Genomic DNA, 14,456 nt, shown 5'->3' on the forward strand with positions numbered 1-14,456 from the left:
GAATGCCAAAGAGAAAATATCAAAAGATTTTCTGTTTGAGAGGATACAATAAGGAGATGGGGTGAAAAGAAGCTCTAAGAATAAAGTCTCAAAGACAAGCCAAAAAGCTAAACAATTGTTAATTATAAAGAAGCTAATTTTGCCTGAGACAGGAAAAGAGGAGGACACTGGGGATCACTCAATAGAAATATGAAAGGAAAGAGCCCATTCTTGAACATAGTTCTTCAACAATGTCTTTATTTCTCCAGGCTGGACCTCATGAGATCACCATTGGCATGAAAGGCTTGAAAAAAAGAAAGAACTTGGTCTGGTACTACTATAGTTTGGACATCTGGAATGTCAGCACACAGTGCACTACTTTCTCCACAGTATCTTTATTCCATTTTCCTAAAATAGGCATCCTCGCCAGTTTTAGTCACCCAGACTGGAAACTGTACCACTCAAAATGAAATGAAAAGCATTTTTGTTTCCTTACACTACAGAACAAGTAATAAGATTTCTGCAGGGGCAAATTAAGGAAATAGCATTTGACAAGCTGTAGCTACGGCTTAACAGTGCCTATTCTTTCAGTGTGGCTGTCAATTGTTTTGTGGTTATGGCTGGTGCAAGTTTCAGGAATCAGCGGGGCTCTAAAAGACGTACAGGGAGGAGGGAAACTCAGCTATCACAGTAATTGCTAATGCTTTAAATAGGAGAAGGGGACCACAAGCCAGTAAAAACCCAGTTAGATTCAAATGACACATAACTTGCACATCATTTGGAAAACATGAACAAAACTCTTTGGTTTAGCTACAGCCAGCTAAAGTAACAGTCTTCATTGTGTGCTAATCTGGAGGCCAACCAAGCCACTCCTAAGCAAATACTGCTTGGTAAATTCAGAGAGAGAGAGAGAGAGAGAGAGAGGGAGGAGAGAGAGAGAGAGAGAATTACACATTTCTTTATTTAGATAACCAAACCTATTTATTTCACCAATGAAATCACATAACATTTGTGTTTCAAACAGCCCTTTAAAACAAAGCCTGCAAAATGCAGAAGTGTGCCAATAGGTCAAGAATAATAAAAGCAAGCATGCATATGGATTCAATGTGGTAGATTTATTCAGCTTCAGTTAATGGTTTCTATAGAGATTGATGTCAATCTCTCTGGCCTTTCTTGTGTCAACAGCCAGTTACAACAGAGAAGATCATGGCTTTTGCCTTTGATTAGAAGAATCATCTTTCTGCAGTTTACTGAAGGTCACAGCATTTGCAACAAGTTCTCTCTTATTACAAAATCCTGTGTGTAATGTATACACTTGCAAGCATACCGAGAAGAACTTATTTTATAAACATGGGTCAAAAAGGTTATTAAAGCTACAGTGAATTACAGCTTTTTCTTACCAACTTAGAAGGTCTGGGTGTCTTAAGCACATCACCCTGAAAAACTATGAAAACCTTCAAATAAGACTAATTAAGCTGTCAAAAGGTGACACACTACCACAATATGTTATTTCTACTGCCAACGTTCTGTTGTCATAAGGAACTGTCATAAAGACAGGGTAGTGAATCATGTCCTTTAAAAAAATAAATTAAAAGCTGTGCATTTTGACCAAGGAATATCATACATGAGTAGGTTTTCCCCTCTCCAAACTTCTTTGCAACTGGACAAGGAAATAAAGAAAATACAGCACAATACAGATATATTAGGTTGTAATCTGACCCTTAAAAATAACACTGGTTACAGAAATTTGCTATAAATATACAGAAGGTAAGGTCTGAAGAAATTCCCTTAAGGTGGCAGTCAAAACAAGATACAACACTGCTGCCATGACATCAGACTCTATTATCATCAAAATGGCACCTTGACACAAGAGAATCAGCTATAATGCATGCTTGAAATGAAAACACTATTTACCATGCCCCATTTTAAGAACAGTAAGAACCAGAGCGGTGGAATAAGAAAAGGGGGTGGCAACTGAGAACTTGTTTTGTGAACACATGACCACCGTAATGTGTGAACAGGGAACATGCAGCCCAAGCAAAACGGCAAACCATATATATAATTAAAACTATAATATGCAAACCAGCTATTTATTACGTGCTGTTTATATTCCTCCTCATATTCCAGCCATCTGTTTTCTCCTACCTAGCCCTCTGCATGTTTCCCCACAACAGGTGAGAGCATTCACTCACCCTCTGTGAGCAGCTTAAAGCACATCAGGATTGTGAAAGATCTTACCTTTTTAAATAGGAATAATGCGCTAAGGTGAATTTTTATTTTAACTACCCTCTTAAGAGAATTTCTAAAAATGTGTCTGTCAATATGACCAGGTCATTGCATGACTCAATTTCTGTAATTGCTCTGTATATGGGCTTCCAGCAATGATTCTCCAATACTTGTAGTTTGTTCAGAACAGAGGTGCATAGCTGTTTGATGCCGTAAGCAACTATGATCAAAACGTACCCATTCTGGATTGTATGCACTGCCTGCCTGTAGCATAACTGTTTGAATTTAAGAGTGCATTGCACTGCATGTTTTAAAACCCTGAATGGTTTATTCCCTGGTTATATTATAATCCTGCTACAGAACCTCACTCCAATGTCTTTGCACATATATCATATATTGTCAGGGTTCCAATATCACACAAACAGCTAGCTCCTTCACATACAAACCTTTTCAACAATCTTCACTTGTGGAGCAGGAGCAAGGATACCACATATCTAACATGTAAGATAAAATAGTCCAAACAGAGGCATAACTTCTAAGATCTTCCCCCTTTTTCAGAGAAAATAATAGCATGAGCTGAGCATTAATCAGGTATGCCCACTTCACTCAATGGATTAGGAGGACAGAAAGCAGAATAAGTTTAGAAAGCAATTTAGACTTCACAAATGGGGAAAACACTGCCTGAGTTGCATGGTGGCACAATGGGAAAACCTCCTCCTTCTCTACAGAGAGGATCATTGTCTGCATAAATTGGTATGACCAAATCATTATTGAGTCAACACACAGTTACCTTATATCAGGACTTATTACCTATTTTGTGTCAGTGTGGAAGAATGCAATATAGCATGATAACTGAACTAGGCTACCATTAACTGACACCATTATAGGGATCCCAAGTCCCCCCGGGGGGCGGGGAAACCCCCGCCTCAGAGGCCTGTTCCCCGGCGGTGCTGGATCGGGCCCCGGGGGAAACCCCTCCCCGACGTGCGCATCACCAGGAAGTGACCCGGGCACGCTGGGCACGCTGGGGGCAGGGCCATGGCCATACAAGGGAAAACTCTATGGTTTTCCCTTGTATGGTCGTGGCCCCGCCCCCAGCATGCTCGGCGTCATAACGTCACTTCCTGGTGATGTGCATGCGGTGCGCACACGCTTCAGGAGCCACCCAGGACTCCCCCACAGAAGAGGTAAGTGACACTTGGCAACCCTGCACCATTAGTATAACCCACCCTTAGTACAACTCAAACAATACGCACCATGACATATCCCCCACCTCAGATAAAGTGAACAATTGTGGACTTTACTCCCAAATGAATTAGTGAAAGCCATAAAAATAAATGGTTTTAAAAGATTAGACAGAATTAAGGGATTAGCCAGATTTATGTAGGACAGGTCCAAGTATGGCTACTAGCCATCATTTCTAAATGGAACCTTCACATGCATAGATAATAAATTTCTGACTACTAGTGCTAGGAGTGAACATTAGGAAGAAGTCTTGGCCTGTATGCCCTCTTCTTTGGCCCTCTACAGATTGGTCACTATGTGAAACAGGAGGCTGGACCAGATGGACCACTGGTCTGATCCAACAGGACTCTCCTTGTGATGTACGAAATAAAGAATAAGTCCAGCATCAAATAATTTTTAAAGCAGCGGTTCCCAACCCTTTTGGTATGGTGACCCACAAGTCCAAATTTACTCCGTATGGTGAACCACAAGTCCAAAATCATTTTGTATGGTGACCCATCCAAGGCTGACCCACGTTTTTGAGTGCCCTAGGCAAACTATGACTTTGGCACCCATCTAACTCAGCACTCGATTTACTGCAGTGACTAACCAGATGTTTGAGACACCAACAAACATCACACAAAGGGTGCAGCTGTCCCCACTATGAACCCTAAGCAAGTGGCATTCCAACAGACACAGCCTTTGCATATGGAAGTTGCATTCCAGCCTTTGACCACCCTCCCCTTCTCCATTCCTCCCTCTAATTCCCCCTAAGATTCTAAGAAACTCACTCTAGTAACCAACAGGGCATTTTTTTACTTGATCAACATGTATATGCAGTGAAGAAGAAAAATACCAACCAATGCATGCCATGGAAAGTACTGTTTCCAGGGTCAGATCTTGCTGAGAGCAATGAAAAGGGGAGAGGTGGCCATTAGAGAGGGCTGACCTGCAACCCACTTTCAGAGCCTTTGTGACGCAGTTCTGGGTCCTGACCCACAGGTTGGGAAACACTGTTCTAAAGCATTTGAAATAAAGATTATATTTCAAGTGCTGCATTTCAGTCTTAGAAATTAAAACACCCACTTTTTATCATGTAAACATTGCTAGGGATTTATGCACACAAGCTTAAATAACAGTGACTGAAAATTTGCAGGTGCTTCTTGGATGGTTAGAGAACCTTAGGTAGAAGCAACACAAATTCCAGAACAGAATACTAGAACATCGACAAATCAAAGAGTGGGAGGCAGGGACTGAAATAAGAGATAATGCACCAAGAGTGAATTCATCATACAGATGCTGTCAGATCTATAAGTATACGTGGTCTTATGTAAAGAGAGAGGGTTGGATCCAATCAAATTTCTCAGTGGTGGAAAACCACCTAAAAAGTTAAGCTGAGAATCATCGGATATTTGTGAACAAAAGCTATGTGTGATGGGGCTATAGTAAGAAGGAAAACTGGGTAGGATAAAGCAAAAAACTGATTGAATCAAACCCACAACTGGAATCCATGCAACATTAAAAAATATATATTTGTTGTCAACACTGTTCTTTTTGTCCCTCAGTACATTATAATCCAGACATCAACTACAAATACATTCCAAGTTTGTCATAATGAAAGTGTTTATCCAGGTGATTCATTCTGACTTATTGCATAACTAAAATTAACAATATCTGAAAAGTGTGTTCAATATTAGAGCTTTCTGGTGACTCTTCCCATTTCTCACTCATATGAGCTTCCCCTCCCACTCATCCTTCTGTCATAAAAACTACAGCACCCTCAAGCATAATAATGAACGAAAGTCTTAAATAATTATTTTAGCAGCTTAATACATTCTCACTGTTTTTAATAGATTTATACATAGAGGCTTTGTCTGGCACTTTACAATTTATATAAATAACTAAAAAAGAGCCAATGTTTGTTTATTTTTGTAATTAGATGTAGACATATGTCAGTTTGTTTCTACAGACTTCTCCGTGTCAGCAATTAAATAGCAGTATTAACAAGGTTTCTTTGAAAACAGTCACATATAATTCTTGAAGTGGATTAGCTTCAAATGTGGAGATGCAGAAAGAAACCTATTCCTAACATTTCTTTGTCCTTATTTCCATTACTCAGTAAGGTAAGCAGTTTAGAAAGACTCCAGGGCCAATAAACTTTCTCAAAGCAATGTGGGAAAACTGTGACAAGCAAGTGAATGATAGACAGTTAGATGATTGTCCCAGAACTTCATAAGGGAAGGGCCTTACCACCTACCACCACGCTCTCTTGCTGTACAGAAAATAAGCAAATACCTGCCTCACTCACATCACATTACACATAATGAACAACTTCAGCTCTATTGCTGCGCAATCATGTATTCTACAGACAAAGAATGTGACATTTGAAGCAAAGACATCTTGTTCTATGGCAGCCACCAAAAGAACCACACAGGTCAGGACTTAACATAGTTATCCCATCTTTGACATGGGCAGTTATTGATGAAAAACAGACATTTTCCACAACAGGTTTTTGATGCAGCTCAGCTTCTTTACTGCATCACACCCTGTTGGATGTTATAAGTTAGAACACTTCTGTTTAGTATATACTGGGTTAATACTGTGTACTGAACCACATGTTTGTTTGTATCCTATCTGCTTAGAGAGCTAGAAAGCCCGCCAGATTGAGATGTAGTTTGTTGTCCTGATTGGGGAATGAAGTAGCTAGAATTAGCATTTTATGACTCTTTGTGCAGAGCAAGAAGAAGCTCCAGTCTCCATTAGTCTTAGCATGACTTAAGATGTCTCCTTTAGACTTAGGAAAATCTAAGTAAGCTATCTAGATATGAGGATGTAGAAATAAAGCTCTTTGTTATTTTTCATCCTGTTTACCCTATCCTTGTTAGGTTGATAGTAAACTTTTTATATTTTAAACTACCATGGACTCAGACTCTTTTATACTCTGCTAACTCTGCTGAATTAACTTTATAAGAAATTAAAATGAATACAAAACCCCAATACAGCCCCTTACAGACAGAATTGTTTTCCGCCCCCCCCTTGTTAGTTTCCCCCTGTTTTTTCCACCAAAGGTGGTTTTAAAAAAAAACACGGAAAACTTAAAGAAAAGTGGGAAACTGTTTGTAAGGGCGGGGAAGACCCAGAGCAGCTAACAAGCTGTGCTGCATCAGAAACCCAGTATATTTTAAATGGCTGTGAGCATAATACTAGCTTTCTCAGAACATGAAACACTTATCACAAAAGGATATATGGTCAGATTCTACACCCAAAAAGCAACAGTCCAGGTCTTGCAGAGAACATTTGTGCCCCCTCTAATCTCAGCTGTTTTTATTGTATGTGCATTACTAAAACGTGTCGCTGTTTGCCTTAACTTTATTTCTCTGCATATACCACATAGCAGAAAAGCACTGAATCAGTAGATCATACATGTATTTTTATGATATATTATGCTGTTTGATGTCATGTTGACATCTAATTGATGTCGTTTTTCCTTTTTCGTCTTTGTTTTAGTTTCAGAGTTTCAATAAAAAAAAGATTTAAAAAAAAACATTTGTGTTGATGAGTTAGTGTGCTGACAGACATAAGCATCTCTTTTATGATGTATTGCCAGGTAATTGACTGTATTGCTACCCTCAGCTAAATGTACAGAAAATATAGAGACAGTTTTCACTGGCTATATGGCATGAATTGTATAACTCAAACATGGAAACTCTGAAGTACATTCCTCTAGCTAGACACTAATGAGATAAAACACATTTCCAAAAATGGATTACCTCCAGTAGATCATCATACCCAATCTAGCCTTAAAGGAATGCAATAGCTCTGAAAGGACTGAACTTAACAAACTTGAAGACAAAACCCTGACTACTTCAACACAGTAGTATCTCATTAAACAATGGTGATTAGGAATCCCATAGAGTGGATGACTAATAAGGATGCAGTCCCCAAACCAGAAGTAAAATTACGATAAAATTTGATACACAAAAGTTCAGTCTTCATTTGGGAATCTGAAAGGACCCTGGGACCTTCTGCATGCTCAGAAGGTGCTCTAGCACAGAGCCCTGGCCTCACCCAGAGGACACCAGTAGTTTCTACTAGAGTTAGAGGAAACATTTTAGTTTTTTGCCTATTGGTTCCAGTTAAATTTTGAACAGGATTATTTTGAAAATTATTATTCAAATGTACATTTCATTGAAAGTTTTTGAAATCTTAATTCAGTATTAATTAATATTAACACAGTCAAAGCTACAAGATGCTGCAAACATTCAGGGTAGCTATCAATTTTTTTCTCCCCTTGCTTTTAAAATCATAAAGACAAATCGAGCATCAAAAGTTACACACAATTTTCAAATGGGAGCAAATGTCTGCATTGAGACATTAGGTAAAGGTAAAGGTTCCCTTGCTCGAAAGCCAGTCGAATCCGACTCTAGGGTTGCGGTGCTCATCTCCGTTTCAAAGCCGAGGAGCCAGCGCTGTCCGAAGACATTTCCGTGGTCATGTGGCCAGCATGACTAAACACCAAGGCGCACGGAATGCTGTTACCTTCCCACCAAAGTGGTACCTATTTATCTACTTGCAATTTCTTGCTTTCGAACTGCTAGGTTGGCAGGAGCTGGAACTAGAGATGGGAGCTCACTCCGTCATGCGGCACTCGGGTCTTGAACTGCTGAACTACCGACCTTCCACAGCCTGCAGTTCAGCGTCTTAACCATCTGAGCCACCGCAGCTCCTTTGAGCAGTCAGCAAAACCTTCAATATGTTGCAGGATCCATGCAAAAGTCTGTACGTAAATCATGAAACATTTTTTCAGCATTCTACAAAGAATAGTGGCAAATTGACATATTCTGAAATGAGACTTCCAGTGACTGTAACGTATGGTAGACCCGGACTGAGAATTATTAAAATAAACTCTTGAAATGCTTGTTAAGACACTAAATGCTTATCTCAAAAGTTTTCCCTTTAGTCAACCTGGGTAGAATACTATTAATGATGTGATTATGATTATCCTACTTTCTTCACAACATACACAGTGCTTCATAGTTCTCACCTTCACAGGGTAAGGTGGACATGGTTGGAAGAATCATCCATGTCTTTATAAATGTGCAAGAATTTGAGTCTGCTCTTCACATATCCAAACCCCAAACAAAATCTCCTAATCTCACCTGTAAATCCTGCAATATTTCTTTTAAAGTATAAACTGGTTGGGATATAATATAATGGATTTTAAGGTTTTCAACCAATGTCGACTCTATGGGGCAACAATAGCATTTGCCCCAAATTATAGCATTGTGAATGAATCCTTGAGGTCCCCATGTGATGTCATTTTTACACATAATTTTACACAAGAAATGATGTTGTGCTCTGGCACAATGCCAGCATTCCTTGCCCCACCTCCCAATTCCTCCCTGATTCCCCTTATGTAACTCCTCACAGGGGGCTAGGGGTTGCCAGGTCCCCTCACTGCTCCAGTGTGGGGGGAATTTGAGGAGTTTTCCGAGGGTGGGTAGGGATGTTGTGCAGGGGATGCCCTGGTTTCTCCGCAAACTCTATGGTAAAATTGGGCTTAAACCATAGAGTTTGCCCAAAACCCAGACCGTCCCCTGCGCAATGTACCCAATGGGATGATGTCACTTCCAGGTGATGTCATAGCATCGGGGGTACTGCATGGCAACATCCCTATTTAGGGGCAAGGTTTCCCCCATTAGCCAGCTGATTCACAGCTAGGAGTAGCCCCCAAAACTGGCAACCCTACATGGGGCAATAGATAGTTTACCAGATACAGATCCAAGTTAAGGTGTGTTGTTGTGCCAGTAAAACATAACAAGCAACTAGCTACGCCCATTTCTCTGGACATATCAGTTGGGAAAGATGACAATTATTACTTCAGTATAACCAGGGGTCGTTTCATAGAAAAAGAGATAGGGGAACTCATTAGCATAACTCATTAGCATATGCCACACCCCCTGACATCACCAGAAGTGTGTCATAAGGCCACACACCCCGCCCCCAACTGTCCCGGCCGCCGGCGCCAGCGTTGCAGCTCCACTGCCGAGCCCCATGAGGGGCCCGGCGGTGGACCTGCAAGGCCGGCGGGAGTGCAAGGAAGCCCCGTGAAGGCCCTCCCTGGCCCCAGGCAGGCAGGGGTGGGGAGAGGCGGGGAGGAAGCAACTTACCCTCCCTCTTCTCCTGCCTCCTCCTGGCTGAATGAGGGCCGGAAGCGGGGCGGCCGGAAGCAGGGGGCAGGGCTTTGTCATGTGCCCTGCCCCCCGTACCTCACCCGGGGGAACTGCGATCCCCCACGATCCCCCCCGAAATGACCTCTGAGTATAACTAATTCTCAATGTGGCCCTATCTGTAGATGCTTAAATCCAAAGATTGGGACCATGGTCATGGTTTTAAGAAATGAATGCTGTACTGCAGCCTTCAAGGCTTGGTTTCTGTGTGCAAAAGTCAGGAGTAGAGCCCTTCCTAAGGTCATTATGGCCTTTGAGGAATGACTCATCAGGGCCAGGCCTGGCAGTAGCCATGACGCAACTTGCTACTGTGCAACTTGCATGACTTATCCAGGCCAAGCTGCTTGCTGCTGTTCAACAGCAGCCACCCCATTAAAGTCAGTGTGGTGCAGTCATTAGAGTTTCAATTAGGAACTGGGAAAACACAGGTATGAATTCTTACTTTGCTATGGAAGCTCACTGGACGACTTTGAGCCAGTCACATACTCTCCGCTTAATCGACCTCACAGTGCTTTCCTGAGGATAAAGTAGAGGAGAGGTGGATGATGTAAGCTGCTTTGGGTCCCCCATTGTGGAGAAAGTTGGGGATAAATGAAGTAAATAAATATAGCTGAAGATATGGGCCAGAGAAAAGATAGATTGGTTGGTGGCTAGGAAGGAGGGAAGGAAGCAGAGAAAGGTGAGGATATGGGGATTGCCAGGGGGAGGGAAAGATAGTGTGGGGAGAGGGATTTAGGGAAAGTGAGGTGCTCCCCACAAGTCCTTGTTGGTTCCTCACTGTGCAATTGGGCCTAGCCCAGTGTCAAGGTCCCATCAAAACAACGTATTCATTCTTGTAGAAAAGAGGATTTTATTGAATCAATGAGTCACTAGAAAGGTTTCTGTTTAGAATAACATGGAAGGCTCATAGCAAGAGATATAAACGGATTTCAAAACGCTGCTAAGCCAATGAGTCTATTTCCCGCTTGGGGATTCAAAGCGCCAAACTGCTGAGAACCAAAACGCTTCAGTTATCGTTACTGAACTTTTCTCAGGCTCTGCTAACTAAAACAAAAAGCTGTTGCCCTCCTTATCTCACACCTGCTCGGCCTTGAATGTTGCATGGTTCCCTAACAAGCTCTACGTTTGAGCATGCGTCTGGGTTGCTAAGCGAGGGGTAATAAACAATACATCAAGCAGGAGGGAATTACACAGGTTACAATCCACAGGAACAAAGCATGTGCAGAGTGTATAAACCATACATCAGTATAATCACAAAATTTGGCAGCTTGCTGACACCCAGTAGCTAACACCACAACTGGGTCCAACCTAGCCCGGCGGGTGCAGCTATGTAGAGTTTTCCCAGGAGAGGCTGCCAGGGAGAGGGATGGCAAGCTAAAGACTGGGGGCAGATAAAGGCTGGATGGCTACTGGATGGAAAGGAAAAAAGGAAGCAGGAAAGGGGGGGAGGCTATGAAGGTTTCAGGGAAGGGATAGAGGAAATACTGCAGGAAGGAAAAATGAGGTGCCCCACAAGCCCCTGCAGGTCCCTCTCTTGGTCATATTCCTCTTGTGTGTTATTTTGCATCTTCTATTGTTACCATTTATTTAATCTCTGCTGTTGTTTAAGCCATCATTTCCTTTCCCTCCCCCCTGCAAATGTGTAAGTTCAGACTAGGGATGCCCATTTTTTTCATTTTGGTTGATTTTCATTTTTTAATATTAATTTTTAATTCATTAGCTTCTCTCCTCCTCCTTTCCCACTCTTCACTCATTGTGTAAGCCGGGCTGGTTTCATGGCTGAGAATATTATTATCATCAGACACTCCCAACATTCCTGCATTTCTTTCTATCTCAAAGAATTATCTCCTTTTTTTTCAAAACATATCACATTTACAGTACAACATGAAAATACTCCTCCTCTCATTTCTCTCATTCTTGCCATTTCACTTTTTCTCCTTTGCATTTAAGCCTACACATTAAACCCAGTGCAAACAGCAAAGGCAAATATCTTTAGAAGACCAGACAAATATTTAAGAAGCAAAAAAGAGAAAGAGTCTGCCTCCATCTCTAGATCTTCCTCCAACTTGTGCTTGCCAGACAGGATTCTCCTGCTTTTGTGTGCTTTAAAATAACAAGAACGTAGTAGCTTCAAAGACTGCACTTCACAAAGTGCATGAAGCCATAAACAATAGCAACTGAATAACAAACGTCAAAAATTTATACCAGGCCTTTTATCAAGACTGTGTAGGAAAAGTGATACTATAAAAAAGCCTATTATCTGACAAACTAATACAAATTCATTTTCAGGCAACATCAATTTAAACACTGGAAACTATGACTAAAAGCAGACAATTTTATCTGCTTTTAAAAGACCTGGTTTGTAAGTATTATCATCCAGGCACTGTAAATTTATCTAAATGGCCACAGTGCAAGATTGGGGACCAGCATATACACAGCATTAGCAGGAAAACTCATCACAAATACACGTTTGGGTGGCAATTATGTTTGCTAGTACTGAAGTACACAAACAGAAGCGTGGACATATCCATGAAAAGTATTTGCCCTGTGGCATACCCATGCTGAACATGGGAATCCACAGTGTCAACTACATAGATTATGCTGGTCTAAATTATTTTTGTCAAGCAAAAGGGCAATTGCCTATGTAAAGTGCGGGGAATGGATGTGCTGTCTGGATAGAAATGTTGATCTAGAAACTTAACATTGTGCAACTAAGCTCCAATAATTAAAGTTAAGGCAAATAGAAACTTTACAGTTAAGGGTTTATTAAACAAGATGATATATCTGCACATTAAAAATGTGGTCGATGCAACAAACATGTTCATGAACACATGCACCTCAAGGTACACTCATTAATGAACTGCAATTGGCTGTAGATCCTTATTGTGTGTACGTCCACATGACCACGGAAATGTCTTCAGACAGCACTGGCTCATCGGCTTGGAAACGGAGATGAGCACTGCAACCCTAGAGTCGTATTCAACTGGCTTTCGAGCAAGGGAAACCTGGTGGCAAACCCAGGTGTATGGAAAGGTACAAGGAATTCATAAACACTTGTGCAATCCTAAGAACCTTTTCCTGGGAGTAAGCCCAATGAATAGACCTGAGTAAGTTTCTGAGGAGACCTACTTAGGATTCTGTTAGTAGGATTTCTATCATCCATCCATTCATCTGCTGTGTGGAAAGAATGCAAGAATATGCATATTTCACAAATAATATGTATGTGGAAACATCAGAATGGGGGGGAGCTCTTAGGAAAATATGGCACGAAAACGACCTTTTAAATCTTCAAATAATTGGCTCAAATATTTCCAGATCAATACTAAACACAATCTATCACTGGCTGGTTATTTAGTACCCATAATTGCGAATATCTTAATATTTACTATGGAGCAGCAATCTAATTGAAATATTCAGTCTTCTGTCCATACCAATGTATTATCTTGTTTAAAAAAGAATCAGCCAGAAAAAGAAGGCATACTTCACAAGTCATTTGGTAACAAACATTCCTCCCTCAGAAAGATTCAGGTGGGTAGCCATGTTGGTCTGAAGCAAAATAACAAAGTTTGAGTCCAGTGGGTATAAGCTTCCTGGGTATAAGCTTTTGTGTGCATGCACACTTCTTCAGATACATTGAAACAGACTTCTTCATGCTTTACATATAGGTGTGAGGGGTTAGTTGACAGGAAGGGCTATTTAGAATCAAGATGCATACATAACTGAGAGATTAGTATATCTGAGATTGGATTAAAGCAGCTGGTAAAACCTGTGAATAGCAGCAAATTGGCACACAAACAGAACAGTTAACAAACAGATGTGAGAACTAAGTTTGAGTCCAATGGCACCTTTAAGACCAACAAAGTTTATTCAGGGTATAAGCAAGAACTTAGTGACTTAGCTTGTATAGATGCACACTTCTTCAGATGCATTAAAACAGACTTCCTCAAGCGCTACATATTGCTAGAGAGAGGGTGGGGGATTCGTTGCCAGGAAGGTCTAATTAGAGTCAAGATGCATAAGTAATTAAGCAATAAGTATAGCTAAGACTGGATTAACGCAGTTGGTAAATCCTTTGGAGCAGTAAATTAGCAAACAGATAATAAAAGAGTTGACAACAGATGTGAGAGCTAAGTTTGAGTCCAGTGGCACCTTTAAGTTCGACAAAGTTTAATTCTGAGTATAAGCGAGAACTGAGTGATTTAGCATGTGTAGTAAGATAAGAACCTGCTCTCTCTATTAAGCCCTGGAGGTTCCATTGTCCTACCTGAGTGTTGTAATAACTTGTAATTCAGCTGTTTCCCATTCCAGTCTGTTTCTGAAATTCCTTTGCAATAAAACAGCTACTTTGAGGTCCCCCATTAAGTGCCCTAGGAGGTTGAAATATTTTCCTACGGGTTTCTCAATTTTGTGATTCTTGATGTCAGACTTGTGTCCATTTAACCTTTGGTGTAGAGTTTGACCTGTTGGCCCTATGTAGAGAACTGAATGACACTGTTGGCATTTAATGGCATATACAATGTTAGAACCCCTTTGGCCATCAGCTCTGCCTGCCTTGGGCTTGGACATCTTGTGCCTGCCTGGTCGCTTTCTCCAATACAGAAAAGATGCTCCAGAGGTTGCTGCCGGGATGAGGGGGAGGGTGGGGAGAGAAAGCACCAGCTTCCCCCAGCTTGAGAAGGGAGGAGTTGGCTGGCGGCCATAGGGACTGTGCTGGGAGAGGGCTCAGTCAGACCGCATAAAAGGAGCACCGGCAGGGGGCGGGGACTGGCCCAGAGAAAGGGGGAAGGCAAGGAGAAC

At 41.3% G+C, this 14,456-nt stretch overlaps 1 protein-coding gene across 8 annotated transcripts in view; it reads right to left on the reverse strand.

Moving 5' to 3' along the window:
* SOX6 (SRY-box 6) overlaps positions 1-14,456 on the reverse strand; it is a 678,959-nt gene that overhangs the window by 428,278 nt on the left and 236,225 nt on the right. The gene's annotated exons all lie outside the window — the stretch shown is intronic.

This window comes from Gekko japonicus, unplaced genomic scaffold, assembly GCF_001447785.1.
Source record: "Gekko japonicus isolate JY-2015 unplaced genomic scaffold, Gekko_japonicus_V1.1 scaffold693, whole genome shotgun sequence".
NCBI classification, from domain to species: domain Eukaryota; kingdom Metazoa; phylum Chordata; class Lepidosauria; order Squamata; family Gekkonidae; genus Gekko; species Gekko japonicus.